The sequence below is a fragment of the Mesocricetus auratus genome, unplaced genomic scaffold (assembly GCF_017639785.1).
Source record: "Mesocricetus auratus isolate SY011 unplaced genomic scaffold, BCM_Maur_2.0 Super-Scaffold_100013, whole genome shotgun sequence".
NCBI lineage: Eukaryota > Metazoa > Chordata > Mammalia > Rodentia > Cricetidae > Mesocricetus > Mesocricetus auratus.
The window spans coordinates 10,463,902-10,475,720 of record NW_024429196.1 but is presented as its reverse complement, the minus strand read 5'-3'; the positions used below and the strand labels follow the sequence as shown (position 1 = coordinate 10,475,720).

The following is an 11,819-nucleotide window of genomic DNA, read 5'->3' as shown; positions in this document are numbered from 1 at the left end:
TGTCCCATGGTGGGGGAACTGGGTGGTAAGTGGAGCAGAGTGTCCCCTAGTGGGGAGAGCTATGACGGGCTAGAGCAGAGTCCTCTGGTGACGTAGATGGCACAGGCAGCCCCAGCAGCAGAAGCTGGCCATAGTCTCTCACTTCACCTTGGGAGCTACAGTATAATTATTTTTTTAGATAAACGCATTATGTCTCACACACTTTTCTCCATTTAAATTCACAGAGGAAATAAATAATTTAAACAGTAAAAAGGTGAACTCTCCAAGAACAGTTGAGTTGACTCCCCCCACGCCCTCTCCACTGGCCACCAAAGTATCCTTCTCCCCTGTGATGGCTTAGCACACTGCCCCTAGGGATGGGAATGGTGCATCCACATCTGGGCTGGTCTCCGAAGTTCTATGCTTTCTGATTTTGACCTTTATGTCTAGAGTTAAATTGTTGTATATCTTTATTCTTTCCTCTTTTCAGTCCCGGGCTCCATCTAAAAGCATAAGGGGGGGGAGCAAGGAGGAGAGGGGTTATTTTATCTTACAGCTCTCAGGTTCACCATCACTGAGGGAAGTCAAGGCCAGAATCTGGAGGCAGGAACAGAAGCATGGTAGTCCACTGCTTACTGGCTTTTTCAGCCTGCTTTATTATATACCCGGGGATCGCCTGCCTGGGGATGGCACCACCCGAGTTGGGATATGCGCTCTCACATCAATCACTAATTAAGAAAATGTGCTACAGGTCAATATCATGGAGGCATTTTCTAGAGCCTGCCCCCCACCTCCCCACCCCCGCTAAATCTGGCTTGTGTCAAGTTGACTTGTGTGGTGTGGGGATGACTCTGTTCCTGCCTCCCAGCTGAAGCCAGTCTGGGAACTGTCTGATGACCTTCTTCAGCAAAGCCCCAGGATTTGGAGTGTGCCCAGCAGTCAGGCAGGCGAAGCGCAGCTGGGGCGGGCCCAAACAACTACCGACTCCACCTGATACCTTGACAGAGACACTCTTTCACACTGGCACCTCCTCCCTTGAGGACACTGTGGTCATAAGTCTCCACGTATGTCTTCCCACTGTTTGTCCATCCCTAGGATTCAGTCTCTCTCTCTCTCTCTCTCTCTCTCTCTCTCTCTCTCTCTCTCTCTCTCTCTCTCTCTCTCTCTCACACACACACACACACACATTACACACACATACCTGTTTTCACCTTCCCTTCCTGGGTGTTCCATACAAAGCCTGTGCCCTCAGGAGTACTCACACCCCAGTGACATACCTGGCAAGGTGAACCAGGACCAGGCTGAGTCTCAGGCACTGATGGGAGTGGGCAACATGAAAGGCAGGATTCATCACCACAACGGGCCAAGGCTCTACTAAGGAGGGATGACAGTTACCTTGGCCCTCTCCCACACAGCACCCTGACTGACCTGGGTCATGCAAGTATTGCATAACAATGCTGCCCCAAGTGAACAGTTGAGGTGAGGATGGGTTGAGGGCTGGAGGAACAGGACTCTCATGCTGGCCAATTCTGTACTTTTGTTTTTAGATGTGGAACAAATCCTCCTATCATATCTAATGCTAAATTTGAATGCAGGCACTTTTAGAGTCTCTCCACAAGGCTCACGTATTGAAAACTTGGTCTTCAGCCGGTGGCGCTAATGAGAGGTGATTGACTCACAAGGGCACTGACTCCATCCACGTGTGTTTCCACCCATGAATTCATAGCTTAATGCCCTATAGGAGGTGGGCCCTCATTAGAGGAAGTCACTGTGGTCACACTCTTAAAGGCTGCATCTTAGCGTCTTGTCTCCTGACATGCTCCCTGTTCTCTCTCTCTGACACATGCTCCCTGTCATGCTCCACCTCAACACACTCGGGCCCCAAAGCATGGAGCCAATGACAGTAACCTCCAAAGAGATCAGACAAAACAAATGCTTCTCCCTTTAAGTTTAGTCCAGATATTTTGCCACAGCGATGAAAGGTCAACTAACACACAGGAAGTGGGTAGGGTGTGAAGGTGGAGCCCTCTTGAACAGGAGGCCCTAGAGTAAAGAGTCCATCCTTCCCACCGTCTGGACCAGAAGCTCCAGGCCATCTCCAGATCCTTCTCACTGTCTGGACCAGAAGCTGCAGGCCATCACCAGATCCTTCTCACCATCTGGACCAGAAGCTGCAGGCCATCACCAGATCCTTCTCACCATCTGGACCAGAAGCTGCAGGCCATCTCCAGATCCTTCCCACCATCTGGACCAGAAGCTGCAGGCCATGACCAGATGCTTGTTCTGTAAGTCCTTTCATCTTGGATTCCTTTAGAGCTGTGTGCAGTGAATTTCTGTGGTTTATAAGCTACCCAGCTTACAGTATTTTGTTTCAGCAGTCTTAATAGTGTTGACATTAATTTAGCCATTGTTGACAAGTAGAATCTCATTTTTGCAAGACTAATACAGAGTGTTTTTTTCCTACAAAGTAACTTTCAACTTATGACAGAAATGACAGCTAGACTCTTAGTTCATGGGGTTCACACTATAATGAAATACCTTACACTAATAAGAAGCATAAAAGTATTTCTCACCATGGAGAAGTATCAAACTCCAAATTAAAGTGTCTTCAATGTGTCTGTCTTAGTTAGGGTTCCTATTCCTGTGAAGGGACACCATGACCACAGCAACTCTTACAAAGGAAAACATTTAATTAAGGAGACCACTTGCAGTTCAGAGATTCAGTGTGGTGATATATTATTTATGATCTAATAAAGCTTGTCAGGGGATCAGAATGCAAAGCTAGCCACAGCCATAGAAGCTGGGTAGTGGTGGTACACACATTTAATCCCAGGACTCAAAAGACAGAGGCAGGTGGATCTCTGTGAATTCAAGGCCACTCAGGGCTATATGAGTGTGAATCAGTCTAAAAGAGAAACAGAGCTCAAGACTTTAATCCCAGTACTAGAGAGGTATATAAAAAGGAGCCTAGGATCTCAAGCAGCATTCGGTATTCAGTCTCAGGGCAATTAGTCTCCAGCCACATTGATGACAGGATCCTCCCAGCTGTGGTAGAACTAAGAGCTCTCTGGTGGCTTGGTTGCTTTGCTTCTCTGGTCTTCAGGTTTAACCCCAATATCCATCTCCGAATTTTTATTATTTATGTTATAATTCAGTCCATTATCATCATGGCTGGGAGCATGGTGAGTGGTGGGGACCATGATGGCGGGCTGGCAGACATGGTGCTGGCTACATCTTGATCACAAGGCAACAGGAAGTGACACTGAGCAAAACTTAAGCAAAAGAGACCTCAAAGCCTGCCCCACAGTGACACATTTCCTTCAACAAGGTCACATCTACTGCAACAAGGTCACACAAAATAGTTGCCACTCCTTATGATCTTATGGGACTAATTACTTTCAAGCTACCACATTCCATTTCTGGCCCTCATCAAGCTTGTAACATATCATAATGCAAAATGAATTTAGTTCAATTTCAAAAGTCCCCACAGTCTATCACTGTCTCAATGTTTAAAATGTTTGAAAGTCCAAAGCTCAATGTCTTTTCTGAAAGTCATGCAATCTCTTAACTGTAATTCTCTATGAAATCAAACCAAAAAACTTAAAAAAACAGAAAACAGATCACACACTTCCAACATACAATGGCACAAGATATACATTACCATTCCAAAACACAGGGCAGGGAGCATAGTGAGGAAATATTTAACCAAAGCAAGATGGAAGACCAGTTGGGCAAACTCCAAATTCTGCATCTCCGTGTCCGATGTCAAAATTCTTTCAGATCTCCAACTCCCTTCAGCTCTGTTGGCTACAACACACTTCTTTGTCTTGGGCTGGTTCCACTCCCTGCTAGCATCTTTCCTCAGCAGGTGTCCCAGGACTCTGACATCTCTAACATCTTGGGTCTCCAAGGTAATCCAGGCTTCAACTTCACAGCTTCATGGAATGGTCTTGCTGGGTCTCAGTTCAGAAACATCCCCAATGCATGCCTGACCTCAGCAGCTTTCCTAGGTGTAGAGGCAAATTCCATAACTCATTTCTGAAGTGTTTACCTAAATTGTTATATTATCAAAGCAAAACAAAACTTGGCAGTCAGATATTGGGGTAAAAACCTGATAGATCTTTCTTCACATTTCCTAGATAGAAAAAGCCCACACATCTTTCTAAGTCTCTCCCTGTTTTTCCTGTTCTCTCTGTTGTATCCTGGGTCCTCCAAAATCTCTGAGTCTAATTCTGGTCAGCTAGTCTTTGACTCCATCCACTGATTCAAGGTTAACTTCAATAACAGTCTCCAAGTGTCACAGTTCAATAAAATATCCCACATGACATTTCTTCTATCCTTAACTCTAAAGCCAGAACCTCGTGGCTGAATCTGCCAAGTTCTGCTTCTTGCTGGGGCTGGAACACATGCCCCACGCCCATCCCCCTTCAATGACATCTTCACCAACTTTCTGCCTTTCACTGCCTAAGCTTGGCTGTCTTGAAACCATTCTTTGTAGAATAGGCTGGCTTAAAACTCAGAGATCTGCCAGCCTCTGCCTGCCTTCCAAGTGTTGGGATTAAAGGCATGCACCACCATGCCCAGCTCTAAGCTTTTCTTCAGTTCCCTTTCTTAAATTGGAAACTTAGCTGGGTGGGATTTTGCCTTGAGGTCACCACTCCCTTGATTCCATTTCTTTATCAGTTTATCTCCTTGAACATAGGACTTAGCTCCAGTCACTTCCTGTTATACTTTTTCTCAAAATTTACACTTTGCAATTTAACCTGCTCAACTTGCTCCTTTGCATTATAAAACTTCATTAGAGTTACCACATGTATCCAAATGACCAAGTCATACTAGGCTATTTTGAGATTTTCCTCGCCAATAGAATTAATCATAAACTCTATGTTAGCCTCAGGCAAACTCTTCAGACAAAGGCAAAAGACAGCATTTTCTTCACCAAAATATCACAAAAAAATATCTCTAGGCAGCATACTAATTCTCCTCCTCTGGAACCTCTTCAGTGAGCCCTGCTCCCCACCCTTCCAGTTCAAATAACTCTTAGCATCACTGTTTTCCATGTTCCTACTAGGATAGCCCGTTAAGCAGGGTTTAAAGCTTTTCACTCCTTTTCTAACCCAAAGTACCTAAGTCCAAATTCCTCCAAACAAAAACACGATCCAACCCATTACAGCAATACCCCAGGCCCCTCACTAACTTCTGTTTCCATTAGGGTTTCTATTGCTGTGAAGAGATACCATGGCTAAGGCAACTCTTATAAAGAAAATATTTAACTGATGTGGCAGCTTATAGTTCCGTGGTTCTATTATCATGGTGGGTGACAGGGAGCACGGCAGCATGAAGGCAGACAGGGTGCTGGGTACATCTTGGTCAGAAGGCAGAGGAAGTTGACTGTGACACTGAGCGAAGCTTAAGCAAAAGAGACCTTGAAGTCTGCCCCCACAGTGACACGCTTCCTTCAACAAGGCCACTCCTACTTCAACAAGGCCACACATAATAGTTGCCACTCCTTCTGAGCTTTTGGGGGCCAATTACACGCAAACTAACATGGTGCCTGATGAGGCTCCCGTCTCTTCTTCCAAATGTTACCTTGAATGTTCTATACCTCTAAATAGAAAGACAGACACTGTGTCTGCAAGTGAGGAAAGTCAGAAGGGCCAAAAGGGTCCCAACGCTGAGAAGAGTCTCTTTTTATAAGGGCATACAGTCAAGAGGGGGCACAGAAGCTTGCCGAGCTTGCTTTTGTCAAAACTAATGACACAAATCTTTATAGGAAAAGCTGTCTGAAGCCATTGCTCTCCAGATCATAGAGACACTGGTTTTCACCGCAATGAGGTTTCCATTAGCATTTGCAAGGAATAACATAATGCTATGATTCAGTCAATATTACATGTCATCCTCAAGATTCTTCTTCAGACATCTGTGGCAGGAGCTTAACAGAGACTTATGGATTCTGAAGCTGTGTGTATTTGCCCCCTGCTAGCAGTGTTCACACCTAGGTACCATTACTCTATCTGCAAAGAAGTTGCATTAAGACCATATTTCTGATCCTGGGGAACCCAGTTGCCCCACAGTAAGAGCAGAGCTTGCTGTCAAAGCAAAGGCATGAGCCTGTTGGGAAAGAGTGGAGATCAAGCTGAAAGTCAACCTTCAGTATTCTACTGGAGACATCAGTAAAAGGAAAAGGAAAATGAGCAAAGGTTTGGAGGGGGGAGGTCCCTTTGACTCTTCAATGGCTAGGAAGCAGAGAAGATGAAAGACCAGGTTGTATGGCACTATGCATAGGGCCACAATCTCAGTGTTATGACAATACAAAAGGACAGATTCTGAGGAATTGGATTCATAGCCAGTAAGACTAGACCTTACCATGGGATAGGTGGTGGGCGTGGTGGCCCTTCTAAATCTGAGCAACCAGTGGTAAGTCTAGGTGCCCAGGCAGAGCTGCAAGCATTTTCTAATGCTTTTTGGGGATTATGAATAGACTCTATTAGGTGCGTTCATGGGATGGGCATGGTTGACTTCAGTGTTGAGTCAGAGCTTTTGCCAGTGTTGAACTCAGAGTGACCTGGGGCCCAGTGTCCATTCATGCTGAGGAACTGAATGATCAGCACTGAAGGCAACACAACACAACTGCTTTCTCCTGGACCTGTGTTTGCTGCACTGCTTCTCTGGGGCTGTGGGGTAGGGTGGGGTGGGCAACTTCCCTGGACTATGGGAAGCTATCTCTCTGTCTCCTGTTGTGCCCACCCTTGACTCTGCCTTACAATTCTTCACAATTTGGGGCATGTTCTGTAATAGTATTCCTGGCTTGAAGCAGAAATTACACAGCACAGAAGAAATATGATGTACATTTAGCAAAACATGTAAATATTTTATGGAATCCAAAGTAAATAATGTATACATTTGAAAAAGTCAGTGTAAATATTTGATAGTCCTCAGTACAACCGGCAAGCATGGAACTGAGGGTGCCTGGGGCTGGGACTAGAACCAACGGTGTGCAAGGGCACTGTCAGGGGAGGTCTGAAGATAACCTGTCTATGACACTTCCAGAAACATCCCTTTTTCTCCCTCTTGCTGGCATCTGCTTTGGGCACCAACCCTCAACATTTAATATTCTCACATGATTTATCAACAGCAACTCAGGAGCAACATGCCTGGCCCTGAGAGGTTGCCAAAGACAGCTGAGTAAGATCCTAAGTGACTGCCTAAGTTCTCTTTGTTTGCTTGTTTGTAGTCTTACTTTCAAAGCATAAACCAGGAGGCTCTGTCTTGCATATTCTCATCTCCAGTGCCTGAGACATTGCCTGGCACACACTAGGGAACACCATCAGTGTCAATCTGGATGCATGTGTACTGAGATTAGTGAACCCAGCATGTCAGTTGCAACAATTTGCAGCCCTAGTCCCACCTGGAAAACATAATATTTTTAATCTGTAAGTGGTACAAAGCTAGAGTGTGACTACTCAAGTTGGTCATAGTAAGCAGCAGAAGGTAGCTGTATGAGATGCTGTCTGACTGGATACGGCATGTTTGTAAAGTTTCAGATCCCAGAAACCATAATGCTGCTCACAATCATAGAGCTGAAGGATGAAAAGGCTCAAAGACGGTTCAACCTGCCACCTCCACCTGACATGTGTGAGGGAAGATAAATCCTAGGGAATCTCCCTTACAGGCTATGGCTATCCCTCCACTTGGCATGTCTTGTATAACCCAGGAAGATGCTGTACCCACAATCCATGTTAGTTTTCAGACATGAGAGTGGGCCTTGCTCATCGGAGGGGCATGGTGTGGAAGGCACAAGGAAAATGAAGAGAGCATAGAACCTGGTGCTTTATCTTTCTGAAGCTCTTGCAGTAGCACTACACAACCAAGTCACAAAGTACAACCGGGGTACAGTCCAACTCAATTTACAGACAACGCTGATATTCTCTGTAGGATGGTCCCAGCAGAAACCTGGGTTGCCTCATCATCATCTGCAAGGGAAAATACAGCTACCTTCCCTATTCTGACCTGCAATGGTCTGAGGGGGGTTGAAATGTCGTGTAAACCACATGGGCAATTATACCAATCAAGCTGCTATCAGGAATAGACCCCGAAGCTGAGTCATATTATGTATGACTGGGGGGGGTGTAGAACTGAGGGGTACAATAAGGATGTCAGTACCACAGGATGGGTTTTAAAGAGATACTGAGGCCTGCAAAGGTTGGACAACTCAGGATGGGTCAGGGTTACATGCCGGGTCCTTTTCCAAGGCCAGATGGAAATAAGGACATGCTGTACCTTTTCATCTATGAGCAGGTCAAGTCCTTCCCAACTCCCCTTCCTTCTTCATTCACCACATGGACTGAGCAGCAGAGCCCTCTCAGTGTACATTATAATCATTCTGGGTAAGTGTGGACTTGGGAGAACAGATGCTGCCCAGACACCCACGTATTCCTGTCACAGCCAGGGGACCTCAGACCATAGCAGGACTGAGTTGAGCTTGGGAACCTGAAGTCAAGCAACATACTGAGTAGTCAAAAAAAAAAATGCTGCCAGCTCTGTATCATGCAACTGCATTTTAGTGGCATTGTAGAGGCCATGGAAATGGACACAAAGTCTTTCTTTCTGTCCTTTTTTATGTTTTGTCTCTGTTTTAGTCAATTTTCTATTGCTATAAGGAAATACCCGAGACAACTGATATATCAAGATAAAAAGCTTGCTTTGGCTCATGATTTTCACGGTTCCCTCTGGCGGATCCTCAGTGGCAACAGTGAGGAGTGAATGACTGAAACCAACAAGGTCATGTTATGTGTCAGTGTTGTGGTGGGAGGAAGGCACAATTGCAAACGAGAGCAGGGTCCCCGGAGGTCCCTACATTCCCCCTCCAAAACCATATGCCAAAGATCTTTAGACCTCCTTCGAGGGTGTTATGCCCTAAAAGTTCCTCACCTTCTGTTAGTCTTCAACATGAGCTATGTCGCATGTTTAGCATCCAAACTATAGATGTCTTACAGTGGGGGCTGGTTATTTCTTTCTTTCTATGTGTGAAGCAGCCGACTCAAAGAAAAAAAGGGATTCCTTTCAGTTTCATTTGAATAAGCAAACATTAGATGAGCAACTATGGGTTGCTCAACTTCCATGCCCTAGAGATGAGAAACACGAGTCTAACCCTTGTGTGGTGAGTGCTAAAGAAAAAAGCGCAAGGACGGAGCAGCAGGTAAGCTAGGCAGGTTCCCAACTTAAAACAAGCAAACAACAACATCAAAGGTAAGGAAGCTACCTGGAGAAGGTGATACCCATTTGCTTTCGATCTACCTCAGCCCCCAGAAGAGACCTGCTTCTCCTCTCGTCTCGTTTACTTGCTTTCCATCTCTAAGAATAAGGCAGGTGGCCTGTTCTAGTGGCAAGGGGCCTTGGAGCACCCAAAGGGTGCTGATGACTGCTAGCCACCTGCCATACGAGGAATGCCATACCACCTAGATCACCAAACCTCCAAAGTCATCCGATTCTATTGGTGAAACACGAACGTCTGTCTTGGACCCCCTGCACATTTACTGGTTGTCTGGAAACATTGCGGTCACAAGCTGTCATGGTCAAAATGATCAGCATCCAGCAAGGACACTGAGCTGTGGCCCACAGTGTCCACCTCCTGCCTCGAGAGACTAATTAATACAGTTTGTCCTCAGAAAAGAACATAGGTAGGGCATTGCTTACTCGAAATGTTTAGACCCAAAGTGTTTGATTTAGGAGTTTTCTTCCCTTCGGATTTAGGACATCTGCATATAAATGAGTTATCGAGAGGGTGCACACCTTTAATCCCAGCACTCCAGGGGCAGAAGCAGGTGGATCTCTCTCTGTGAGTTTGAGGCCAACCTGGTCTACAGAGCGAGTTCCAGGACAGGCTCCAAAGCTACAGAGAAACCCTGTCTTGAAAAACAAAATAAAACAAAAAAACAAACCAAAAAGTTATCTCAGATCTGTGACCCATTTTTAAACAAGAAATCAATTTATTTTCACATAGGCATTGTAAACACAGCCTGAAGGTAATTTCATATTTTGACAATTTTGTGTATGAAACGACTTCATGGTGTGAGTTTTTTAATTTTACTTATTTATTGTGTGTGTGTGTGCACACGCGCGTGTGCGCGCGTGCGCGCTTGCTCTCATGCATATGCACACTCACACATGTGAAAGTCAGAAGACAGCTTGAGGAGTTAGTTCTTTCTTTCCATCATGTGGGTTCCAAGGATCAAACTCAGGTTTTCAGGCTTGATGGCAAGCTCCTTTGCCCACTGAGCCCTCTCACTGGCCATAGTGTGGGATTCTACTCGAGTCTTCACATCTCTCCTCAAAAATGTCTCTGGTTTTGGCTTTCAAATTAGGGGTGTTCAATCTGCACAATGCATTGCAGGACTTTTCCTTTTTTCTTGATGCTGAGGCTGTGAGGTCTGTGTGCAAGAGGTGGGGCATACAGCTTTGCATATGTCAGCATTCTGTCACTACATACCTGTTCCTATAGCCTCTTGCAGAATTTTCTAGTCTTTCTAACTGAGAAATCCTATAAATTCTACACATAGGAAAAAACTGTGAAGTATTTACACACCTCTTTAAGCAGATGAATGAATGGTTGCCTCTAACCGGTTGGATGTCATGTATTTTCTTGGGAATTTGACATGCCCCTGCCATGCCCATCTGGGGTTAACAAAAGACAGGTCATGGGGAATGACCTTGCCCTGCCATTTTGCTTCCAGAGAGTGAGGTGGTCCCACATAAAACACTCTGTTCCCTGGTACCACATGCCTTGAAAATTATATGCTTTCAACTCGAAGGGCGCTAGAAACGAATGCTCATGCTATTTTACAACCTGTTTCTCAGAGCCTGTGGCCTTTTAGCCCTCCTCCCTGCTTTGAGTGCACAACTGTTTCAGAAGAGAGGTTTAACCTCAAAAGAATCCGGGAGTATTCTCTGAGCATTTGGATTGGGCAGGAAAGCACTGTCTCCCACACAGGCTGGATATTGTTACCCAGCACCACATTCGTCACTGGATCCGGAGAGTGGTAGTGTTTTTACAGACAGGATTTTAAAAAAAGAAACAAAGAAAGACAGAATTTATGGGTGTCCCCATGGCCCTCGTGGTACCCAGGCAGCAGTCATCTCTGACATGCTAATCTTCAGTGTTAAGGCTATAGATGTCCCAGACTGCCCTTTTGGAAACCTAAAACGAGGCCATTTAAAAGAAATCAAAGGGCAGATATCAGACAAGCAATGCCTCTTCCATCATCTATTCTGTTGTCTATGTAATCCTTCATACTTTAGTCTGAGAGATCACTTGAAATTCTGGGGGCCTCTCAGCAGATTATCTATAGTTGTTGAGGCTTTGAAGTCGAGGCCACTGGCATCTCATTACTGACAGAGATCAAAACCAAAGCTGCAGAGTGTCGCTGCCTGGAGGGCCTCCTTCACACAGCAGAAGCACTAGATTACCAAAGTCTGGGCCAAGTCTAGGTGCTGCCTGCTCAGCAACAAATGCCCCTCCCACCTCCTGCCAATCACTGTCCTGTTTTTCCCTAAATAGAGAAAGTCAGAGTCAACCATGACCGTTTTCACCTAAAGCGAAGAACATACATGGAGTCTCTGTGAGGCTGATGCCTTAAGTGGAAAGTGTGTTTGGAAAGGAAAATGATTTAACAGCAGGGTGCAGCTAGTCCTTTCTGTGTGTTTGAACTTGTCATTGAACAGACCCAAGGATACTTGAGCCTTAATTCATGGTGTGTGTGCCTCTGCACTGTTAGTTAGCATAGGGCCTCCTATCCTAAATTCTGTCTCAGTGGGCTTTCCATTAGAAAGATCCATCAGAA

The 11,819-nt window shown here is 45.4% G+C and overlaps 1 long non-coding RNA gene across 1 annotated transcript in view; it reads left to right on the top strand.

Annotated features, from left to right (window-relative positions):
* The first annotated feature begins 1,197 nt into the window (after positions 1 to 1,197).
* The window catches only part of LOC121143490, a 29,586-nt gene continuing 18,964 nt past the window's right edge, over positions 1,198 to 11,819 (top strand). Inside the window, exon 1 of the long non-coding RNA XR_005880696.1 lies at positions 1,198 to 2,264. This is a non-coding gene — a long non-coding RNA (uncharacterized LOC121143490). The remainder of the gene's footprint in view (positions 2,265 to 11,819) is intronic.